Source organism: Cupressus sempervirens, chromosome 7 (genome assembly GCF_028749045.1).
Source record: "Cupressus sempervirens isolate cs-2001-9-10 chromosome 7, ASM2874904v1, whole genome shotgun sequence".
Taxonomy (NCBI): Eukaryota; Viridiplantae; Streptophyta; class Pinopsida; order Cupressales; family Cupressaceae; genus Cupressus; species Cupressus sempervirens.
In genome coordinates, this window is record NC_143124.1 from 375,939,455 (window position 1) to 375,962,234 (window position 22,780).

Consider the following 22,780-nt stretch of genomic DNA (forward strand, 5'->3'; position numbering starts at 1 on the left):
CTTAAGAGTTTGATGACCCTCCTTTTGTGCTTGTTGGAGGCCTTGGATCAAAGCCTCATATTCTACCACATTATTAGTGAAACTAAATTGAAGCCTAAAGGAAAAGTAGTACTTTACTTTTGTAGGAGAAATCAACATCACACCAGCCCCTGATCCATTCTTACTTCTTGATCCATCAAAATACATACTCCATATCCCACTCACATCTTCTTTGGTTTTCATAAGGTTAGGGACAAGAGAATCCTTTTTTTGAAACATAGTATGTACCAAGACTTGTCTCAAGGGTTTCTAATATGGGATCAAATTGATATGCATTAGCCCATTCATCTAAGAGAAAATTAGGTATCTCTACTAGAGAAGTGGTAGGCTCATTCACTATGTCATTCTCATCAATTTCTAGGATAGTGCAATTCATATTGATGAGATTAGGGGTATAGGGTTTAATATGATGGAGGGCTAGAGGCTCTACTCTGATTGAAGCCTTGGTCCCATATCTTGTTCTAAAAAACATGTATGACCAATCAAAAGATATGTAACCACCTATTGTGTAGTAAAGTCTCTTCAAAGATAAATGGCAAAGTGTGGCTTGACTTCAACAACTACTATATCTTGAGTTATAGTACAACCACGGCATGCATGTAGGGCCATTTCAAAATTCCTAAGGATCCCTACAGTCTTGAAAGTACTACCATCCAATTGTAATATATCCCTAACAATGGGTTCATATTTCATCTCTAAAGCATTAACAATACACTTAGGCATCATTTAACTACCAGCCCTTGAATCAATCATGCAATTGTGGACTAGTTTATCCCCTATAATTAGAGAAACATAAAATGGAGGAGGTCTAACCTTTTTATTTATTTCTACCTCCTTTGATGGTTGTACTAGGCTTGTGGCATTTTCTATGCAAGTTGGCTAATCCTTTAGTTTAATGCGCTTCAATTCTTGCTATAGTAACCTCTTCTACATAGGTATAGCAGCAACAAGATCACACATAGAAATGTTTTCATTTGTCTTCTTCATCTAATCTACTACATTGAATGATACATTATGTACTCTAGTAGAAGCTTTGGGAGCTGAATTTGTAAGAAGTTAAGATGGAACAACCTACGGATCACTCACATCCTTTCTGCTATTATTTTGCCTTTTCTATTGAAAGTTAATTTATTGATCATTTACTACTTGTACATGAGGCACTACATTTAATGTTGAAGCTTGATTTAGAGGAGGAGGTGTAGCATCTTCAATAGCCTTCTTTTTCTCCTAGTGTTGTGAGAAATGGAATCTTAGTTTACATTACAATATTCTTCCACCTGATGATTCATAAAGGAGTAATTGCCTTGTCCTTGCATACATGAAACATCTTTGGATTGGTTATCCTTTTATGATTGTCCTACTGAAGGCTCTTCAATGGTCAAAGCTCAATAAGATTCGACCTTTTGACACATGCAATAGGCATAGGATTAATTATAGGAGAGGAAAAACTATTGACCTTGGGCTATATTTTTTTGAGGGACTATGACCCTAAATTATTTTGCATTTTAGGTAGAGGCATGGTTGTTCTGTGTACTCTTATCAAAAGAGTTGTTCCCATAATTATGATTTGGAGGCCTACTATTTCTTGGAGTTTGATATTGCAATTGATGAGCCTTACTATTTTGAGTTTTCTACCTCTCCAAAGTCAACACCTTGTTGCCCACCTTTTGCATCATAGAGAAGCTATCTTTTAACTTCTTCTCTTGTCCTTGCAATCTTTTATCTATGTTCAACATCATAGACTATATCATCTCCTTGATTTAATCTATTCCATTTGAAGATGTGGAAGCTTGAGGGACTATAGCAAAGGGTTGTGACATAGAAGTTATGGGAATAGGGGCCATTACTGGTTGGTGAATTGGGACATTAGGGAAGAAAGGCATAAGAGGCCTTGGAGCTAACTTCCCTCCTTGTATCAATATGTTTTTAGCCCTTATTGTGATTTCATAAGCATTAGGTAAGGTGTCTCCTCCCATGGTTTAGATTGTGGTGGCAATGTCATTGTTAAAATCTTTGAGGTAATGTAAGAAGGCATTACTAGGGGTAGGCTTCATTGAAGTAGGTATTTTGTCCCATGTTTTCTAAAATCTATAGTTAAAATTAGTCATGCACTCATGGGGTGCTCTCTTGATATTTAATTTCTCCAAGAGTGGTAGGTGATCACTTTTATCTTCAAAGTTCTTACATAATCTGGCTCCCAACCCATCCCAATTAATAATAGATTTATGAGCTAAACTTCTATACCATTGTAAGGCCTTCCCTTTTAAGGATGAAGCCAAAAGCCTAACAACAACATCATTCTTAGATATGCCATGAATATTACAAACATTTGCAACTTCTTGGATATATTCTAAGGGAGAAATGGAAGTTTCACTAGTAAATTTATGCATTCCTTTGAGGGCTGATACTGGTATGTCATGTCTTTGTGCCAATAAGAGAGGACTTCTACCATTAAAGGTGGCAAAAGCATGAGCTCTAGGTTGTGCCGTATGGAATAATGGTCTATTTATATGAGCAGGCAAAAACCTAGGTTGAGATCTAACAACATAAGGAGTAGAGATGGATCTTGTAGGTGTATTTTTTACTACTGTACTCCTAACTAGTGATAAAGATACTCTAGTCTTTCTTCTTCTAGGATTTGAAAATGAGTGTTCTTGATACTGAAAATTACCTCTAGAAGATGCCCTTGTTTCAGCTTTGGGCATGAATCAATGCAACTCAGTCTAAACTAGATGGGAAGGGTGTAGAGTCACCAAGTGCTTTATGGGATGAGCCTCTTAAAGGCTTGGAACACTAAGAGGAGCACTATCTTCTCAACATTAATCTTGAAATCTTGCTTTTGATACTAGTAGACTTGAAATTTTTTTAATATGGTCCCACCAAGCATGCCAAAAACTATTTTCACAAAAGCTTGCACCCTTGTCCAATTTTTTTACCTAAGGATGACGTTGTGAAGCATGGAAACAACCTTCAAGCTGTGGGAAATGAACTACAAGGTTGAATATCTAGAGAAGGCCAGTTTCCTTTACTATCAGGGTGGACCTAACTAGTCTTGGAGAGGAAAATGGAGAAGGAATGCATGAAAGAAAATCTACCTATTCTAACCTAAGGGGGTGATGCACCAAAATAGAGCATTTGAACTTATCTCTTCTTGTGAATACACAATTAACCAATTGTAACCTCAAAGAATATAGATTCAGACCTTAATTCAATAATTACATGTAGATTAGACAACAAAAGAATGTTATAGGAAGAAACTTCACTTAATATCATTCAAATATCAAAAGTAGATAAAATCATGCAAATTGTAGAATCATAGACAAAACATTAACTAAAGGCAAAGAACCTTGCACAATGCATTAATGAGAAATTATAATATCATGCATGAAGCAATACTAGAGAATTCTAAAAAAAGATCAACCCTTACAAAGATTACAAAATTTTCCTTTACAGTGTAGGCATGACTGAGATATTTTCTATCCTAGACTAAACTCAATTGCTACAATTTAAGCTTGTAGAGAACAATCATGCAGATTAGAAGAAAAACTAATCTTAGCCTGTGTTGGGTCTAAAAATTGCATGTTTAATTTTGAGTCACATATTAAAAATTTTGAGATTTCAAGCCCTCTAACTGCCCATAATTGCATATGTACCCGACTATTAGTTTGAGGCCTAAGTGGTGTTCAATGCTTCTAACACCTTCCATTCATTGCATCCACTTGTTTCATGATGATAAATTATCATTTTGAGTCATTTCGAGAAGTTTCATTTCAAGTACATTTCAAATCTGCATTTAACCCTAAGTGTCAAACAACAATAGGAGGCCTTGTTTACATCTAAATATCTCACACTAAAAAATGTTTCATGATTCACTACTTCGAGAGTGTCTACTAGTGTTCATACCTAAGAGCCTATGTTTCAGATTTCAAGTTGTTTCAAGTCTGTTTGACTAGGTTTTGAATCCCTCAAATTTGGTCATTTTCTATTTTCATGCTGATGCACATTGCACATAATTTTGGGAGGCCCTGTTTGATGTGCTATAACTTTTGACCAGTTGACTAAAATGTTACAATTCCTATTGCCTTGTATTGTATATGTAAAAGACTTGTTATGTTTCAAGTTTCAACTCATGACAAATTCATTTGATTAGTTTTCAAATGTGATTCCAAACACAATTTCTAAAGTTTTACTGGTGTCAATATTTTTAGATTATTTGGTACCCTTGTTTGGGACATCATAACTTGAGATCTGTGATAGGTCAAGCTAAATGGATTGTACTCCTATGTTGTCCTCAAAAAATACTCCAAGTGTGTCAGTTTTCAAATCTTGACGAATCCATTTGCACACTTTTCAGGTCAATTCCATTCACAAAAAATGCTTTTCTACCATTGTTTCCAATCTACAAAATCCAGGTAGCTCACTTTGACCACTTTTCATTTGACCATAGATTCATATTTTCCTCATGAATAAGAACTAATGCCCCAATTTTCATTTCCCCATGTGCTCATTTGCCCAATTTTCAAAGCCAAATCCGAACCCATTTTATTGCTTTATGACGTGCTTGCTTACAGGTAATTCTGAAAGGTCAACTTTCACAGTGAATATCTTTTGACCTCAAATTCATCATGAGACAAGATTTAATAGGGTAAGAGTATGAAAAATAGAGAATCAGTATGCCAGCTTTTAGAGCCTAGTTAGGTGTTTGGATTAGTTTTTAAGGCCAATCAGTGGACCTCCTTACATAATTTGATAGTTTGCAAAGGAGAGTAAAAATGAGATTTAAATGTTGTTTCAGTGATGGATTTTGTTTTCAATCAATATCAAATGATGAATGGATCAGTTGGATAGTTCAAGTGTTTGAAAACAAATTTTTTTTAGCAGGACCCACTTTGGGGCCCGACTATTTCTATCTAATTAATAAGACATTTGGATTTTAAAATGTTTAAAAAGAAGAGAGGTCATAATGGTTTTAAAATCATTACAAAGATGATTTTGAGTTGAGAATGGTGTGAATGATAAACTCGAAAACTACTTGCCCCTTTTTATAACTTAAATGATTATAAAAGGATTGTAATGATTCAAGTGTTTTTGGAGACTAAAAGGGTTGATCAAAATTTTCTTCTTTGGCACTAGGTACACTATTAGTGAAAAAGATGCTGAAGATAGCCATACAAACTTGGATGAATTATGATGAAGCTCATTGAGAATCTTTAACAAGTTTTGATGTACATATTGCTCTTGTGCACACCAAAAAGAGGGGAAAGCTGGAAGATGATTTCACAAGTTTTGAATATTATTGGAAGATCATAAAGACACAAGCATGCTTATAGCAAAGACACACTGGTTTGATTACTGTGCAAGGTCAATTATCATCCTACTTATGTAGCCATGACTTCAAATACATTTTGTTCACCCCCAAGGATTTGTTTGAAGACAATGCAGATGGGGAGTTGAAGCCTAAAATAGGGTATATGGAAGACTTTAATGTGCAAGTTTTGATGATGAAAGTCCATCAATTTTAGATGAAGATGACATAGAGCAAGATGCCAAAGACAAGGAATGATGAGCTTGACACTCAAAATTTTGAGAAATTTGAAGAGACTGGATCACAAATGCAATCTTCATCCAAGACTGGTCCATGGAAAAAGATGCTTTCATCAAAGGATGTAAATTTTGTAGGTTATACCTACAATTTTTTTTTAAAAAATGGTTAATTATCATCAAGTACCTGATATTGCGGAGTTGAGAAAGAAAAGTAAACCCAAGCGGCCTTCCATCAAGAATTTATTTGATTCAACTGTTGTTGGTAAGGAATCAATTTAGGAAAGTTTTTTGAAATATATTGCTCACACAAATGGAAACATCTGAGAGTCCAAAGTCATCACCACCAGGTAGTATCTCTTCACCAAATCAGTTGTCTTCTTTTTGGCCTCATCCTCTATGTCCTAGATGACTAGTCATGATCTAAAATTGAGTCATTACCATACACAAATGAAATTGTTGCAAATGATTCATCTCTATAGTTGTACTCAAATTGGGATCTAGGAAGTCAAATAGGAATCTATGGGAGCAGAGAGGAGAAATAGTGTTTTGGTTTTGGTAAGTGTGGTTTTGGCTACTCCAAAAGTCCTGAAATTGACACTCACATATTTCGATACTCAAAAGAAAAGATTAGTGTAGAGCCACCAATTGGGAAATTGGAAGGCAAGAGAATTGATCAAAATAAGCATGCATCGGCAGTGGAACCTATACTTAAAGAAATATTGGGGGAATCTGAAGAGGAGTGAAATGAGCTTTAGAAACATTTGGTTGAAGTTGAAGAGAAACAAAAGGATGTACCAGCTGCCATGACTACATAACAAAGTGATGTAGCAGCTGCCATGATTGCATACCTCAAAGGATCTAGTTACTCAAGTTGCCTGCATGAAAGTTCAACAATCAAAATTTAGCATGTGTTTCAGGGTTATTCAGCCAAGGGAAGATTACTTTCTTTGAGAGGTCTCATGAGGCTGCATATACTGGTTAATGAGCTCATAGAGACTCTATGCAAATAGAGCAGAGAAGTCTCCAAAGATAGTTAATGCATGAGAGGGACCCTTCACCAAGGAAATCCATTGTGGAATGAGGAGGCATCAAAGACCAAGGCATGAGCAAAAAAAAAGAAAGTCGTAGATATTAAAAAGCCACAGGCAGCATTAAAAAAGGGATCCATGCCAATACAGGGGAGAGACCATGAGAGCTCCCATGTTGAGAGATGCATTTTGAAGTGCAAGGCAAAGAAGCACACACATTAAATGATAGTTGCCTAGCATAGAAAGGAGGAATTGAAAAGTCAAGTGCAAATTGCATTCTTTCAAACTCCAACACCAGGAAACTGACATTAAAAAGACAAGGCGGCATGTTCAAAGTATAAATCCCCATACTAGCTAGAAGAAGACTCACGCATGTAACAGAGGGTAAAGGTAGAAGATTCCACACCAAATTAAAGAGCACTAACCACACTAGTAAGCTGACTAAAAGGGTAGGAGGTGTCTAGGTGTCAAATTAAGATTGCAAACAAGGAAGAAGCCATAGTCAAGATGCCATATGTGAGAACCATTTAAACATTGCAATATCCAACATTTGGGAGAAGACAGCTTTTTAATGTCTTTAAATATTATCATAGATGATAAGCTTTGTGTCTTCCAGACACACCTTTTCTAAAGGAAAACTCTGCAAGCTCGCATGGGGCCCAGTGGTTTACTTGAAGTGGATGCCAATTGGGAGATGATGTCACAGCTTTTAAAAGAAATTGCACACAAGATGAGGTGGTGACAAAGGATCAAATTTTAACATGTGGTCGATCCAATGAATCCCACAAATCCACAAAATCAAAGTGATCGAGGTTTAAATAATGTGGGCATGTGGGTACATGACATGTGACAGTATTGGGTCCTATGCAATGAGGTGGAAATCACGAGTAGATCAACATGACACATAGGATCATGACATGTGTCATGATCTAACATCGTGCGCATTCTTGCAAAACAAAGATGCAAGGCGATTAAGTAATGTGGGAGTGCAAAAATCTAACATGTGGTATGGGCCTGGCTAGTGGTGACATGGAGATGCTGACTAAGCAATGAGGTGGTAATGATGCAGATCAAGTGGGCCAATTAGGAAGCACCACGTAGTACTTGGTCAAAGTTGCTTTGACTTCTGAATTGAAGGCATAGGAAAATAACAATAAAATATTTTAAATGCCAAGTTTAAAATGTTTTTCAGAATAAGGATGTATGTGCAGACTTTTAAATTTTCAAAGGGAAATAATCTAATGTTTGGACTTTAGGTTATTTTAAATTTTTGAAAATTTAAATTTTATAGTTGCAGACCAAGGTTTTATAGTAGAGGGAGTGATTTTCAAATGGACTTTCTGGAGGTTTCCTAGAGGTGAACATAGCAATATTACATATCGACGAGATCATGAGAATCTAAATTTTCTGATTCTAGAGTTAGTTTTTGCATAGGGATTCGTGAGTTCAAGTTATAACTAGAAACGTGAAATTTGGGGCCTTCTCTGTGGAATGAGTTAAAACTGAAAATGCAGTTACATGATTAGTAACCGATAATGAAAATCTAGTTTGGGTCAAATTTTGATCAGATTTACTCAATAAAAGCTTAAAATATCACCAATATTTCATAAGGCATATCAGATATTTTGATGACTCAGAAGTTTTGATCATTCTAAAAAAAGATATTTTCAAATTTGTTGTAAAGAATGATGAAACCAAATCAAATCAAAGAGGTAGAAAGATGAAAGAGGTGATTCAGTTGCAAGAGATGAAATTCCAAGTCGACACATGTCATCTTTAGGTTAGATCCAAGAATTCATCTTAGTCTATATCTTTCTTTCTTTCATCCATGCTAGGGGTTCTAGTTTTGTCACTGAGAAACTAGTTGGTTCCAGTTTTGGAGAAAAAAACCACTCACTATTGTGATACTAGGTCTTGGTTTTAGTTTTTGAGGTGTTCCCATGACTGTGACACCATATTTTTCAGCATAATTCTCTCATGTGAGTAGCGGTAGGAAGGAATATATAGATAGTTCAGATCTATTAGGTGTTTTCATGTTTTCATTTCATGCATTTGGTTGTATTATTTCAAGGAAATTAATACAAAGAGTAGAATAATTTCATTAGTTTCATTCTGATTCTTGTCTCCAGTCTTAGTGAATTGTCAATGTTTTATGATCTTTGAACAAAGAGCTTAGGTCATAGTTGCAGTCCCTTAAGGTTGTATGTTGTTTTGTTGTTGCTTATGAATCAAGGAGTTATGTAAATGCTTCAAGGAATCAACAAGGTTGCAGGTTCATCGAGAAGGATATCATGTAAGAATGAGGTTTCGATTGAGAACCAATGTTTATTTACAAGGTAAATAGATAGATCATTAATCTGAATATATACATAAGTATCAGATATCCATATGTATTCATTTGATTCATAGATTTTCTCAATGGATTAGGCACTGATTAGCTATAGGGTCACTTAATTCTTGCTGCTAAATATTAGGGCTTTTGTCGAATTCAACATTATTAATCAAATGTGTTTTATCCTTTCATGTTGAAGAACCTAAATTCAATACCCTCACTTAGCTTTTGAGATTCATAGATCTGCATTTAGCTAGTGTAGATTGGTGTTATTTCATGAGTTATTAGGAGATATAAGGGTTCTCATCTACTTAATAGATTCAAGGATATGTTTTTGCACTGGTACGGTATCATTTGAATCTAAGGTCTACCTGCCTAGGTTTAGTAGAGCCTGAAGTAGAAGAAGGGTCACGCCTTATAGTTGGCATGTTGTCAGAAATGGCATGTTGAAAATGGGAGTTAGTTGCCCCTAGAAATGTTAGTTTCTCAGTGGGATAATTGAAAACTCGATAACATTTTCAAACAACAACATCATGGATTCAAATGCATTAAAATCTAATATTTTGCTAAAATAGAGCCTTGAGAAGATAGAAATGATGCCATTAAATCACTATAACTAAGTAGATGGATAAAAGTAGAGGTGGTGGAATGTTTTCATTTGTTCACTGGGCTCAACATTCATTGGAAAGTGGTTGGAATCAATCATGAAGATCAAATTGTACAAGAAACCCTATCTTTCTCACTTTTGGCTCAACATATTAGAAAAGTCAAAAAGTCAACTAAATTTTGCAACCAAGATAGGCCACATGGGCCAATAATTTTATTTCATTTTGCCACCCTAGCAAGGTCTCCACATGGTTGACCATATCACTTACTAACCATGCCAACTTTTCAACTTAACCATAATGTCACATAACTGTCCACCTTAACTGTGACTGTCTTTCTTTCAAATTAGATTGGTAAGGAAATGTGTCCTTCCAGCACTTCCTTGCATTGTGCAAAGTCCTCACAATTCCATGATGTGGGAATTTGTTGATCGTTGATCTACAAAAGATTGATGATCAATGAAAATCTATATCATTATTGCGCCTATCCTTATATCTTTTGGGTGTACAAACTACTTAGCATCCTCCTTAACATGACATGGCATTCAACTAGCATTACTTTCTAACCCTAGTGGCCCCACTTGTCCACACATAAAATAGGCACATCATTGTATTACTTAAACTTTGGACACTTTCACAATGCGCTAAAGTGTAATCTATTGATTTATGCAAGATCAACGGTAAGATCAGAATACCTTATGTCTTCATCCTTGGCCTTATGATCCCTTGACATCCCCAATTTGATGACATCCTCTGACTTTCATAGCATCATAACACTACATCCTGATGCTACAACATATCATAATATTAGAGGGCCCTTGATTTACTTTACCAATATCATGCCACATCATAATGTCATAAATCTTATGTTTTGTCTTACGTATTCTATGATGACCTTGGCTATTATGATCTTGCAATGGATCCCTTGTCATAGAATTGTAGGCATTATGATTTGGGCTTCTTGAACATATGCCATCCTATTTTATAGCATTAAATATTAAAGTGTTCATTTATCCTTTTAAATTTGAAAGTAGTGATTTTGGTGGGAAGGCAAAATGACCAATAGTAATTGGTAGGTTTTCAAAGATGACATATTTTATTTCCTAAAATAAGACTAATGATGTTTTTCACATGACACAATTATTTTTTAGAGAAGTGGTTAGAATAAAAGGTCTACCAAATAGAATAGTTTTAGATTGAGATACCAAGTTTGTTGGGTACTTTTGGCACACATTGTAAAAGAAGCTAAAGAAAAATTTGAATCTTGACTCGTCATGTCATCCATAGGATGATAGATAGACAAATGTGGTGAATAGAAGATTGGGAAATATGTTGAGATGTTTGATTGGAGGTAAACTAAAGGGATGTGCTTTTATTTTATCACTGAAAGAGTTTTCATACAATAATTCCATCAATGAGAGCACTATTAAATCACTATTTTACATAATAAATGAAAGTAGTCCCAAAAATGCTTCTGAATTAAGGAAGTTGGATAAAGAGAATGTAAGAAATGAATAATGTTGAGCAAGGAACGAGAAACAATCCAAGTAAGTTAAGTGTGAAACAATGTTACCATAAGATAAGCAACTCCAAGAGCATACACCAAGATGGTTCAACAATGGAGACAAGGATTTATAAGGGGAAAGCAAAGAAAACCCCTTGTGAGTTATTATGAATGAAGGCAAATGCCTAAAGAAGAGAGAGAGAGAGAGTGTTGGAGAAAAGATAGCTCAGTACAATAACATCAAGTGCTTAGAGTGTTGTGTTGTTGTGAAGAAAGAAGAAGGAGCATCTCTTATATAGAGATGAGAGAGGAGTTGCATTTGTAACTCCCATTTCTATGAATGCCACATTCATAATAGGTGTGTGCAAAGTGTCACAATCCTCTTAAGGAGGATAAACTAAATAAAGAAATAAACAAGAGTTGTCCTTACATGTGGAATAAAAGACAGACAATGACATGTCCTCCACATGTGTACAAGTGGACAAACTACATGTAGGGACCCTTGGAATATCCGAATTAAAATATATCCAAGGAAAGATTAACCTTTCTAACACCCCCCCTTAAGCTTTACTTGGGGAGTTTACTTCAACGGGTTGTAAACCCAAATTTTTACAATGGAACTGAAATCTCTCTTTAGAAAGTGGTTTGGTTAAGATATCCGCCACTTGATCTTCTCCTTTACAATAAAGAAGAATAATTTGATTGTCTTCAACTTGTTCTCGAATGAAGTGATGTTGAAGTGAAATATGTTTGGTGCGGGCATGATACACAGGATTCTTTTCCAAGGCAATAGCACTTTGATTGTCACAATGTATAGGTGTAGGTGATTGTTGAGGTAGACCAAAATCATCAAGAATTCTTCGAATCCACAAAGCTTCCTTAGCTGCATTGGTACAACCTTTGTATTCAGCTTCCGTTGAGCATAGAGAAATAGAGTGTTCCTTTTTGCTTTTCCAAGAAATTGGACCTGAACCAACAAAGAAAAAATAACCACAAGTGGATTTCCCATCATTGGGATCTCCACCTAGATCGGAATCAGTATAGCCATGTAAAATGAATTCAGAGTTTGGATCATAAAATAAGCCTATATTAATAGTTCCTTTAATATACCTTAAGATGCGTTTAGCAACTTTAAAATGAGTTTGTTGAGGTTTAGACATAAAACGAGACACTAAACCAACACTATAAGCAATATCAGGTCTAGTAAGAGTTAAATAATTTAAACTTCCTACTAACTATCTATACAGAGTTTCATCAAAAAAAGGAGTATTCATATTATTCATTAATTTAGTTCCTAATTCACATGGAATTGAAACATGGTTAGAGTCATTCATCTTAAATTTTTCTAAAAGATCATAAGCATACTTGCTTTGAGAAACAAAGATACCATTAGGAGTTTGAAAAATTTGCATACCTAAGAAGTAATGTAAGATACCTAAGTCGGTCATTTGAAATTTTTGTTTAAGTTGGAATTTAATATCAGAAATCAAAATGTCTAAACTAGAAGTGAGAATTAAATCATCTACATAAACAATAACAATGATAATATCATCGGTAGTATGTTTAATAAACAAATTAGGATCATTTTTGCTTCTAGTAAAACCTTGAGAAATGAAGAAAGAATTAATTTGAGAATACCATTCTCTAGGTGATTGTTTAAGACCATAAATAGATTTGTTCAATTTGCAAACTAGATTTTCACTACCTTTCTTAACAAATCCAGGAGGTTGAGCCATATAGATTTCTTCATGTAACTCACCATTTAAGAAGGCACTTTTAACATCCATTTGATGAATGGGCCAATTCAGTTTAGATGCTAAAGCAAGAACTAATTTGATAGTAGGCATTTTAGCGACAGGTGCAAAGGTTTCATTATAGTCTAAGCCTTCAATTTGGGAAAAGCCTCTAGCAACTAGTCTAGCTTTAAATTTACTAATTTCATTATTAGTATTCAATTTTGTTTTATATAACCATTTACATGAAACTAGATTTTTGCCAGGAGGTAATGTGACTAAGTCCCAAGTGTGATTAGCAAGTAACGAATCATATTCCTCTTGCATGGCTTTCTGCCAATGAGGTTGAGAGTTAGCTTGATCAAAAGACTTAGGATCATTAGAATTCATAATAGTAGTCATCAAAGCATAATTACAATAATTAATCCTTCTATGTTTAATTCCACCAGATTTAGAAATATAATCATCAGCTTCATTGATGAGATTTTGAGCCCATTTAGGTTTACGTTTAGTTGTAATGGAATTATCACTAGAGGAAGAATCATGAGTAAGAAAAGTATCATTAGTATCTATTTGAGTATCATGAGATGTAGGAGTAGAAATAACCAATGGTACTTGATTAAGAGAAAGAGTAGGGTTAAGAGAAGGAGGTTGATCCTCCACTAGCACAATTTTAGTGCCACTGAATTCTTCATCCGTTGTAGTAGAGCAATCATGAACTCCATTTTCTGCAATACAAACATCTCTAGCAACTTGAACTTTGTTAGTAGTGGAATCATAAACACAATAACCCTTAGTGTGTTCATCATAGCCAACAAACATATAAGGAGATGACTTAGCATCTAATTTATGCCTTTTCTGTTTAGGCGTATGGACATAAGCAATAGAACCAAATATCCGTAAATGATGTAAATTTGGTTTCCTACCAGACCAAGCCTCTTCTGGAGTGATAGCTTTGAGAGCTTTGGTAGGAGTCCGATTAAGAATATAAGTTGCACAAAACATGGCTTCAACCCAAAATTTATAATGCAAATTCTTAGCATGCAACATGCTTCGAGCCATTTCAACAATGGTCTGATGCTTTCTTTTTGCTACACCATTTTTTTGTGGTGTATAAGGAATAGTAAGCTCGTGCTTAATTCCACATGATTTCAAATAAGAATGAAAAGCATTATTCACATATTCCTTCCCATTATCAGTTCTAAGAATTTTAAGTTTATACCCAGATTGCCTTTCAACATATAACTGAAATTCAATAAATATATCAAGAACTTGATCCTTGCTATGCAAAAAATAGATCCAAGTTCGTCTAGAAAAATCATCAACAAAGGTAAGTGCATACCGAGAACCTTGGATGGAGGTATTCTCCATGGGACCCAAAAGATCACTATGGACAAGATGCAACTTATGAGTTGCTCGCCATGATTTTCCACTTGGAAAGGGCTCCCTATGCATCTTACCACTCATACAACCTGTACAGGTAATCTTGGAAGGAATAATGTTAGGCAAGCCATCAACCATATTATGCTTTTGCATGAAAGTAATATAATCAAAATTTAAATGACCAAGTCTTTCATGCCATATATTGAAATCAATAGAAGTATGTAAAGAATATCATGAAGTAGCAAATTCATGGAATTTAAACGAATTGTCGTTATCCATTTTAGCATAAGCAATTACTTTAAGAGTTGGAGGATCTATAATATAACATGTATCTTTGTAAAATTCAACTTTATAGTTCTGACATAGCTGTGAAACAGAAATTAGATTAGTTTTCAAGTCAGGTACATATAAAACATCATGCAATTTACCATTAGGAATAGTAACATCACCTAGTCCTTCAACTTTACAAGTCTGATTATTAGCTAACTGAATAGGAATGTTAGCAATATCAGGTTGTAAGGAATCAAAAATTTCTTTATGAGAGGTGACATGTTGTGATGCACCACTATCAACAATCCATTCTAAAGGTTTACAAAGATTAAAGCTACAAGTAAAAGCTTGACGAGGATTAGAACTAGTTGAATTACCTTTTCTATGGTTTGAGGTTTGATGATTGGTACTATGATTCATAGGTTTTTTATCATTTTGTTTTTTAAAATAGTTATTGACAAGGTGACCATCTTTGCCACAATAAGAACAATGAGGTTTGGAATTGGAATGGTTCCTTTGATTATTAGTATTACGAGTATTATTAGGATGATGCTTATTATTATATTTGGGATGAAATTTATTGTTGGTGTTATTTGAATTAGATTGCTTGTAATTATGATTATTGGAACGAAAATTATTAGTTGAATTTCTAGAAACAAATGCATGTTCAGTTGATTTGAGAGTACCAAACTGAATTAGCTTAGCTTCTTCCTGTCTCAATAACGTTTGAAAAATATCATAAGTTAACTGAGAAGATAAAGTAGGAATAGCAAGCTGAGCATGAATATTGGTTATAAACTGTTGAAACTGTCTTGGAAGACATTTTTTAAGAATAAGATGGATTAAACGAATGTCTTCTAATTGAACACCTAAAGCGATAATTTGACTTTTAAGAGAATCAAATTTTAAGAGGAATTCATCCATACCTTTAAAATTTGCATACTTGAGATCTTCGAGTTGATCTTGCAATTGTATTTTGCGATATTCATCGCCACTGTCATACTTGGTTTTCAAGATGGACCATGCATCATGAGCTTTAGAACAATGAGCAATTAAGACATATAAATCTGGAATAATAGAAATACCAATTAACCCTAAAGCTTCTTCGTTTTTAGCTTTCCAAGTATCTTTCTCATCTTGAGTGGCCACTGAACCGGGCTCAAGAGAAGGGTCAGTGGCTATTTCGAAGAGATGTTTAAAACGAAAAATAAATGAGATATGAGTTTTCCAAGAATGATAATTCGAATAATTAAGTTTGATTTCTGGAATTAATGTTGACATGATTAGGAAAAAATTCTTCGCTTTTTGGGAAAAAATAAAAAAATTGCCCTTAATTTGAGAATCAAATGATTTGGAGAAAAAAAAAAATTAAAATTTTATGAATTGAACAAAATTATTTTTTTATATTTTATATTTTATTATTTTATGTTATTTTTTTTAAAGAATATTTGGTTTTTTTTAAAATTTTAACTAATGGTGATAGAGAAAATTTAAAAGTAATTTAAAAAATTAAAGTTGGATTAATTTTAGTTAAAACAAAATTGGAAAAGAAAGAGGGGGAAACGTTTTTTTAAATTGGAAAATGGAGGGGAGCGAGCGGTGGCTACCGCGTGGCGAAAGAAGGGCCGCGGTCGGTGGTCGCCGCGTGGTGGGAGCGGAGGAAGCGGTTGTGGGGGGGTTTTTAAAAAAAAAACACAGAGTGGCGGTTGCGCACGGCAAGGGTTGCAGAGGTGCAGAGGCAGCGGCAGAAGTTTGAACCGGCGGCTGTTTGCGCGAATGTGCAACGGCGGGGTTTGCGCGGCGGCACGAATCGGGACCGGCGGTGCAGAGATGGTGGCCAAAATGCTCCGGCGCAAAATGCAGAGATTTGAAACAATGCCTTCGGCGGTGGTTGCTTCGCTGAGGCACGGGGTGGTGCGCGGGTGGCACGACCGCCCTATAAAAGAATGTTTTTTTTTTAAATTTTATTTTATATATATAAAAAACTTTGCACTATGTTTTTTTGTTTTTTTTTTTTTTTTAAAAACACAAAGTAGTAAAATATATTATTTTTTTCCTAAAGAATTTTTTTTTTTTTTGATAAATAAAGTAAGAGAAAAAGATAGAAAGCTTTACTATTGTGTTTTTATAAAAGGCTTTACTAATGTAATATGTTTTGTTTTGGCGGCATGCCATCCAAAACAAACCAAAAAAAATTAAAATTTACTAAGAAAACCCTTTGGCGGCAAGCCTTCCAAAGAGGGTTAGTAAAAAATATGAAGCTTGCATGCACAAAATTAGTTAAAACGAGCTAAGATCACAACACAATCTTCTTCTCTCAATAATGTCTCCAAATAAGGTGTGCTCCAATGAATGGCAACCTTCACCACAAAACTTAAAACAAGGATTAGATAACCAAGTTCTGATACCATGTAAGAAATGAATAATGTTGAGCAAGGAACGAGAAACAATCCAAGTAAGTTAAGTGTGAAACAATGTTACCATAAGATAAGAAACTCCAAGAGCATACACCAAGATGGTTCAACAATGGAGACAAGGATTTATAAGGGGAAAGCAAAGAAAACCCCTTGTGAGTTATTATGAATGAAGGCAAATGCCTAAAGAAGAGAGAGAGAGAGTGTTGGAGCAAAGATAGCTCAATACAATAACATCAAGTGCTTAGAGTGTTGTGTTGTTGTGAAGAAAGAAGGAGGAGCATCTCTTATATAGAGATGAGAGAGGAGTTGCATTTGTAACTCCCATTTCTATGAATGCCACATTCATAATAGGTGTGTGCAAAGTGTCACAATCCTCTTAAGGAGGATAAACTAAATAAAGAAATAAACAAGAGTTGTCCTTACATGTGGAATAAAGGACAGACAATGACATGTCCTCCACATGTGTACAAGTGGACAAACTACATGTAGGGACCCTTGGAATATCCCAATTAAAATATATCCAAGGAAAGATTAACCTTTCTAACAGAGAACATAAGTAGCATTGACCAAAATATTTCCCAGTGATTTAGGGAATGCCTATGATGTAGAGTTTCCTAGTGAACAAAATATTTCACTAGCATTCAAAATTTATGATCTAACAGAGTATTATGAAGAAGGTTTTGAGGATGAAATTATAAAAACATAGTGGTCTATTATAATAGCTACTTCAGCCACAAAAAATATAGAAGATATGCAACAAATATGACATATGAAAAATATATACTCAATGGGAAGGATGACCTATAGAAGATTCATCATGGATAACAAATAAGGAAGTTAACCATCGTGGTTTCTCTCTAAGCACCTTATTTGTGATAGGGTCACTTCTTAAATTAATCTATGTGTCTAATTTAAAAGCATCCTATGTGTAAGGGAAATCTTGTATCACCCAAAAATACTTAGTTTTTGTATTTTTTAATAAGGTTTTTTTTAGTGAAAATTTTCTATTTGCGGAAACTTACTATTTTTAGTAAGTTGGTCATTTGAACTCAAAATGTTATGATTTCACAAGTGAAGTTTCATATTAGATATATCATCTTGCGAGTTGATTTTTATTATAGTGCCAAGTGTATTGGTAGAGTTATTCAAGATTTTTGTACAAAATATTTGAACTCAATTTTGTAGGCTTAATATGATCTAAAACAAGGGTGAATCTTAACTAACAATACTTATGCTATGCATTGTAGTTAAAGAGGTTTCATTTTTGAAAAGTGGTTATCATAGGCAATCAAAGCTATAGTTAAAAAAATATGGTCTCTAAAATTTGAGCTACCTCAAAATATAAAAATGAATTTATCTTGAATGACCATAATATAATAAAATATGAAAAATAAAATCTTGTAGGGTTGGTCAACCTCAAGGGTTAGGGCTTGTATGGTTCTCTAAGGTAGTTCTAGGTGGTTATTAGTTGCACTATTTTATAGAATATTGCAAGGAAAATTTCCACAAGTATTCACATGTTTTATTTTTTATGTTTGTAATTCTATACTTTTTGAGACAATAAGAATCTCATTTTTTGTTCTTGAAAATTATTGTTGTTTCTCTATTTTAATTATATATTTAAGGTATTAAGGGGAATATGTAATGCCCCACCTGAAGATCCTTGGAACAAGGATTCAATACAAGCCAAGATATATATTTTTTACAAGTATGAATGCACAAGACAACATCAAGAAAGGATCAAAAATATCACAAAAAAAGACTTCACCAACAATACTAGCAACCAACATATCTTCAAATGTCATCGCCTAACTGATATGTCCAAACTAAAGAGAAAAATAACCAAAAATGAGATCATAACACAACATCTTTGATCTTTCAAAGCATGGAATGACTAGCATTTCTAAAGGGTACTCAAAAGTAGAAATTGCATTCTCCAACAAATAACTAAGATGTCCCCTCTTTTTCACATGAGAGAAATTACAACTAATAGCCTTGTGTAAGGAAGTACCTCTTTGTGTGAGAAAGTACACCAAGCCACCTGAGGAAACACCATCTCACTTGAGGAAGTGTTGGGTTCAACAACCAAAAGTATTGCATTGGTGCTCAGGTTCACATGAGGAAGTGCTAGGAGCCACAAGAGGAAATGCAAGGCCCTACATGAAAATTCCACAAAAGAACAATCTCACACAAGGAACCATAATAACACACTAGAAAACAAGGAATAAAAAGAAAGAATGGATGATTTCTCCACATTGGGGAGTACCAGATCCATAATCAAGGCATAAACACTTGAATCATAATAATTGAAAGATAGAAACCAAATCTAATGTCCAACTAAACATCATAGTGAGGGAAATATACTAAACACAACATTGCAATGTACGAACAAAAAAAAAGTCATGCGTGGTTCCTCCCAACCATAATAGTGTCATGATACTTCAAAGGTCCTAGCCATCCCCTACATGTAACATCCCAAACTTCCAATTAGATAGTCAGAGTTGCCTTATGAGGATGTCTCTACTAAAGTGTAATAACATCATAAGAACAAGAATTCTAACATGCTAAACCAATGAGCAATAGATACTCCAACTAAGAAAATCTCATCATCTAATCATGTACTAAACATCATAATAATAGGAAATCTAATATGCTAAACCAATAAGCAATATATATTCTAACTAACAAAATCACATCATCTAATCATATACTAATATAGGAAATCATCAAATAAACTAACATCATCTAAACATGATATCCAAGCATTCTAATGAAAGAATAAATCACAAGAAAGCACACTCTACAACCTGAAGTACCAAGTGAAAACATCCAATGATGATCACACTACGACAATAGACCATCTCCGTTAGAATTATAGTCCACCAAGATAACTAAGAGGAGTTGGGGGGGGGGGGGGGGTTGGGGGTGGGGTGGGGGTGGGGGTGGGGGTGAATTAGTTATCTAATTAAAAATTTATCAACCTTAATCAATCTTAACCATACAACCAAAGTAAAAAATAATATAATAAGATGCACATACACAATTCCACCAAATTAGTTGACTAGGGAAACCCTTGATCAGAGGTAAAATCCCAATGGGAATGATGCCCACAAAGATATATAGATATATATATTCTTTGTTAGAGGATGGACACTGTTAGGAGTCTATAAACACATTTAGTAAATAAGAGTCCCTATTAGGAGACTTTGAATCCCTATTATGAGATTCCAAACCTATTAGGAATTGCAACAGCCCTATTAGGAGTTGTGGAATAGAGAAGGACCCACTCTCCAAACAAATTCTAGGGAAAGACCACTAAACTTCATTTCTAATTGAGCTCTCAACTATTTATTGTAGAATATTTTTTTGTACTATGTTTTAACCTCTTTCCTCTATCCTATTAGCTAGATTAATCACTATCAGACCTTGTAGACTAGGTCTCAAACCTTGAATCTTAGAATAAAATCTTGGCAACAAAGTTATCTCCAACTTCACTCTGTTATGCTTATCCTCACATATCAACTTGTTTCTCTTCTATTCCACACTTCTTGCTTCATGCAATCATTCATACATTCATACATAAAAAAGGAAAATGTCCTTCCTTTATACCAAATCCATAAAACAATTCTCTAAGTGAGCTATTACACCTTCTTAATTAATTATTATAGGACCTCATTAAGAACACATTATACTTAGTGATAAAATTAATTTGTCGCCACTTTGTTTAAAAATTGGGCTGATGATAGAGTCACTCTCCATGGAGTCACTATGAAGTTTATTAAGGAATTCATTGCTGAGGTCATGGGGCTCCCCATGCATGGCATTAAGTTCTCAAAACAAACTAGTATCTCCAATGTGGCCTAAACTTTTTTTTTGAAGACGGATGATGAGGAGAAGCAACTGGAAAAGAGTGGAGACTTCTTTGATGTGGAGCAGATTAAAGGTATCTAGCATGATGTGCTTTGCTGCATTCATGAGTATTTTATCCTAGATGGTAGGAACAAAAGAGTCACAATTCATTTTGTTTTCCTCAACCATTTTAGATACAAGGATAGAATTTCTTTCCCTTTCTATCTGTGTTTTTCGTTGCTTCAAAGTTTATTTTCCCATAGGAAGAAGGAGCCGTGACCTATTTTACATGAAGGTCTGATACTTCTTATTGAGGGCTTTTGTAAAAATAAGTCCATTACTTCAACTCCTTCTGATAAGAAGAAAGGTTCTCAGTCCAAGAAGTGTATGATGGATGGGAATGTTAAAGGGAAAGAAAAGGTTAAACCTAAACCCTCAAGTTCTCATAAACATATTGTTGAAATGGAGTCAAAGTTGAAGAGTTCTGAGGATTCTGAGAAGGATATCCTAGAGGAAGAGGAAGAGACAAATGTTGGGGAATTTAGCCCAAATTTTGAGGGATATCCGAAAACAAAAGGAAAAATTGATAAAGAAAAAGAGGAGGATACTTCAGAGGGTAACTCAGAATAGAGCATCTCTGACAATGAAGGTAATCACATTATGTTCAGGGGGAGTGTTAAAGACAAAGATAAGTTAACTAATGATCCAGTTACTATGAAGGATGTGGATCATATGGTTCTAGATTCTAGTCTTGCTATGAAGACTGGGGAACAGCAACAGGAGGATCCAGTTTAGCAAGAAGCCCTTGTTGAAAATAGAGAGGAGGTCTAGATGGATAGGGAGAAATAAATGGATAAGGTTGATTTCCCTTTACATGAGAGTATTGATGACATTTGTGATTCATTGTAGAGGGACAACAAGATTTCCTTCTTACATTCTACAAAGCTCAAAGAAAACTCTATTCTTCGAGTTGATTCTTGGATCTATAATGAAATTATGGGGCTGAAGAAGAAAGTGGAAATGATGCAACACAATCAAGATGTTGATCAGGCCATACTTAATCACTTGGCAATGAAAATGGGAGATATCCCTAAAAAACTTAAAGATTATGAGTTAAATCTTAGAATACTCATCAAGGAAAGTGGTACAAAAATGGAGCAAGTAACATCAAGAATTTGTGTTGCTATAGCTAGCCTTGGAAAAAGAGTAAATGAAGACACTATTTCTTCGGAAGGCACAAGTAAGAGGACAAGGTAGACTTCAAGGAAGAAAGCCTAGCAAGCTACTATGACTTTGGTTGCCACTTCCATTCAGAACACTGCTACAATCGGGAGGGAGGCTGTAAAGATAATTACGAAACTACAATAGAAGCTTTGGGTCTTCTGTGTTGTTTTTGTTTATGTATAGGTCCTTTATCTAGTCTATGTTTTTGGTTCTAGTTTCTGGTTCTGGTCCTATTTTTTGGTAAAACTTTGTTTTAGGTTCCAGATGCTTGTAAAACCTAGATACTTTAATTGAACTTTGCTAGTGGTTTCAGGTCCCTGTAAAACCTGATTTTCTTTCTACTTTTTAGTAGGTTTCAAGACTATTCTTGGTGGTCTTAATTGTTTATCTTTCTTGTTTTTGTTAAAGAGTTTCAGGACCCCTTCAAAAAATACTTTTACAATCTAAAACATTAATTTGTCACATTGTAACTTGAATAACTTTTTGTATGTGTAATATTATGAAGAGTGAGCTTAGTCATGACATCATCAAAATGTCTTATATATGCCTTTAACCTTGCTTTTTAGAATAACAACTCTGGTAAGAGATATAACAAGTTTACTAGAACATGCTTTTGTAAACTCTATCTCAGAAGGGTTTTCACCAAAACTTGTATAACTTCCAGTATTAATATATTTTACTCCCAAGGTTAGCTACACATATTAGACTCTTAGTAGTATCTTCCTTTAACCTTGCTAATTAAAATACTCAATGATCTCTTTGTACCACTTGATCTTTACCACTATTCTTCTATCATATACCACAAAAAACTGATATGTTGACAGCAGTGACAAACACATTCATGAATGTAAC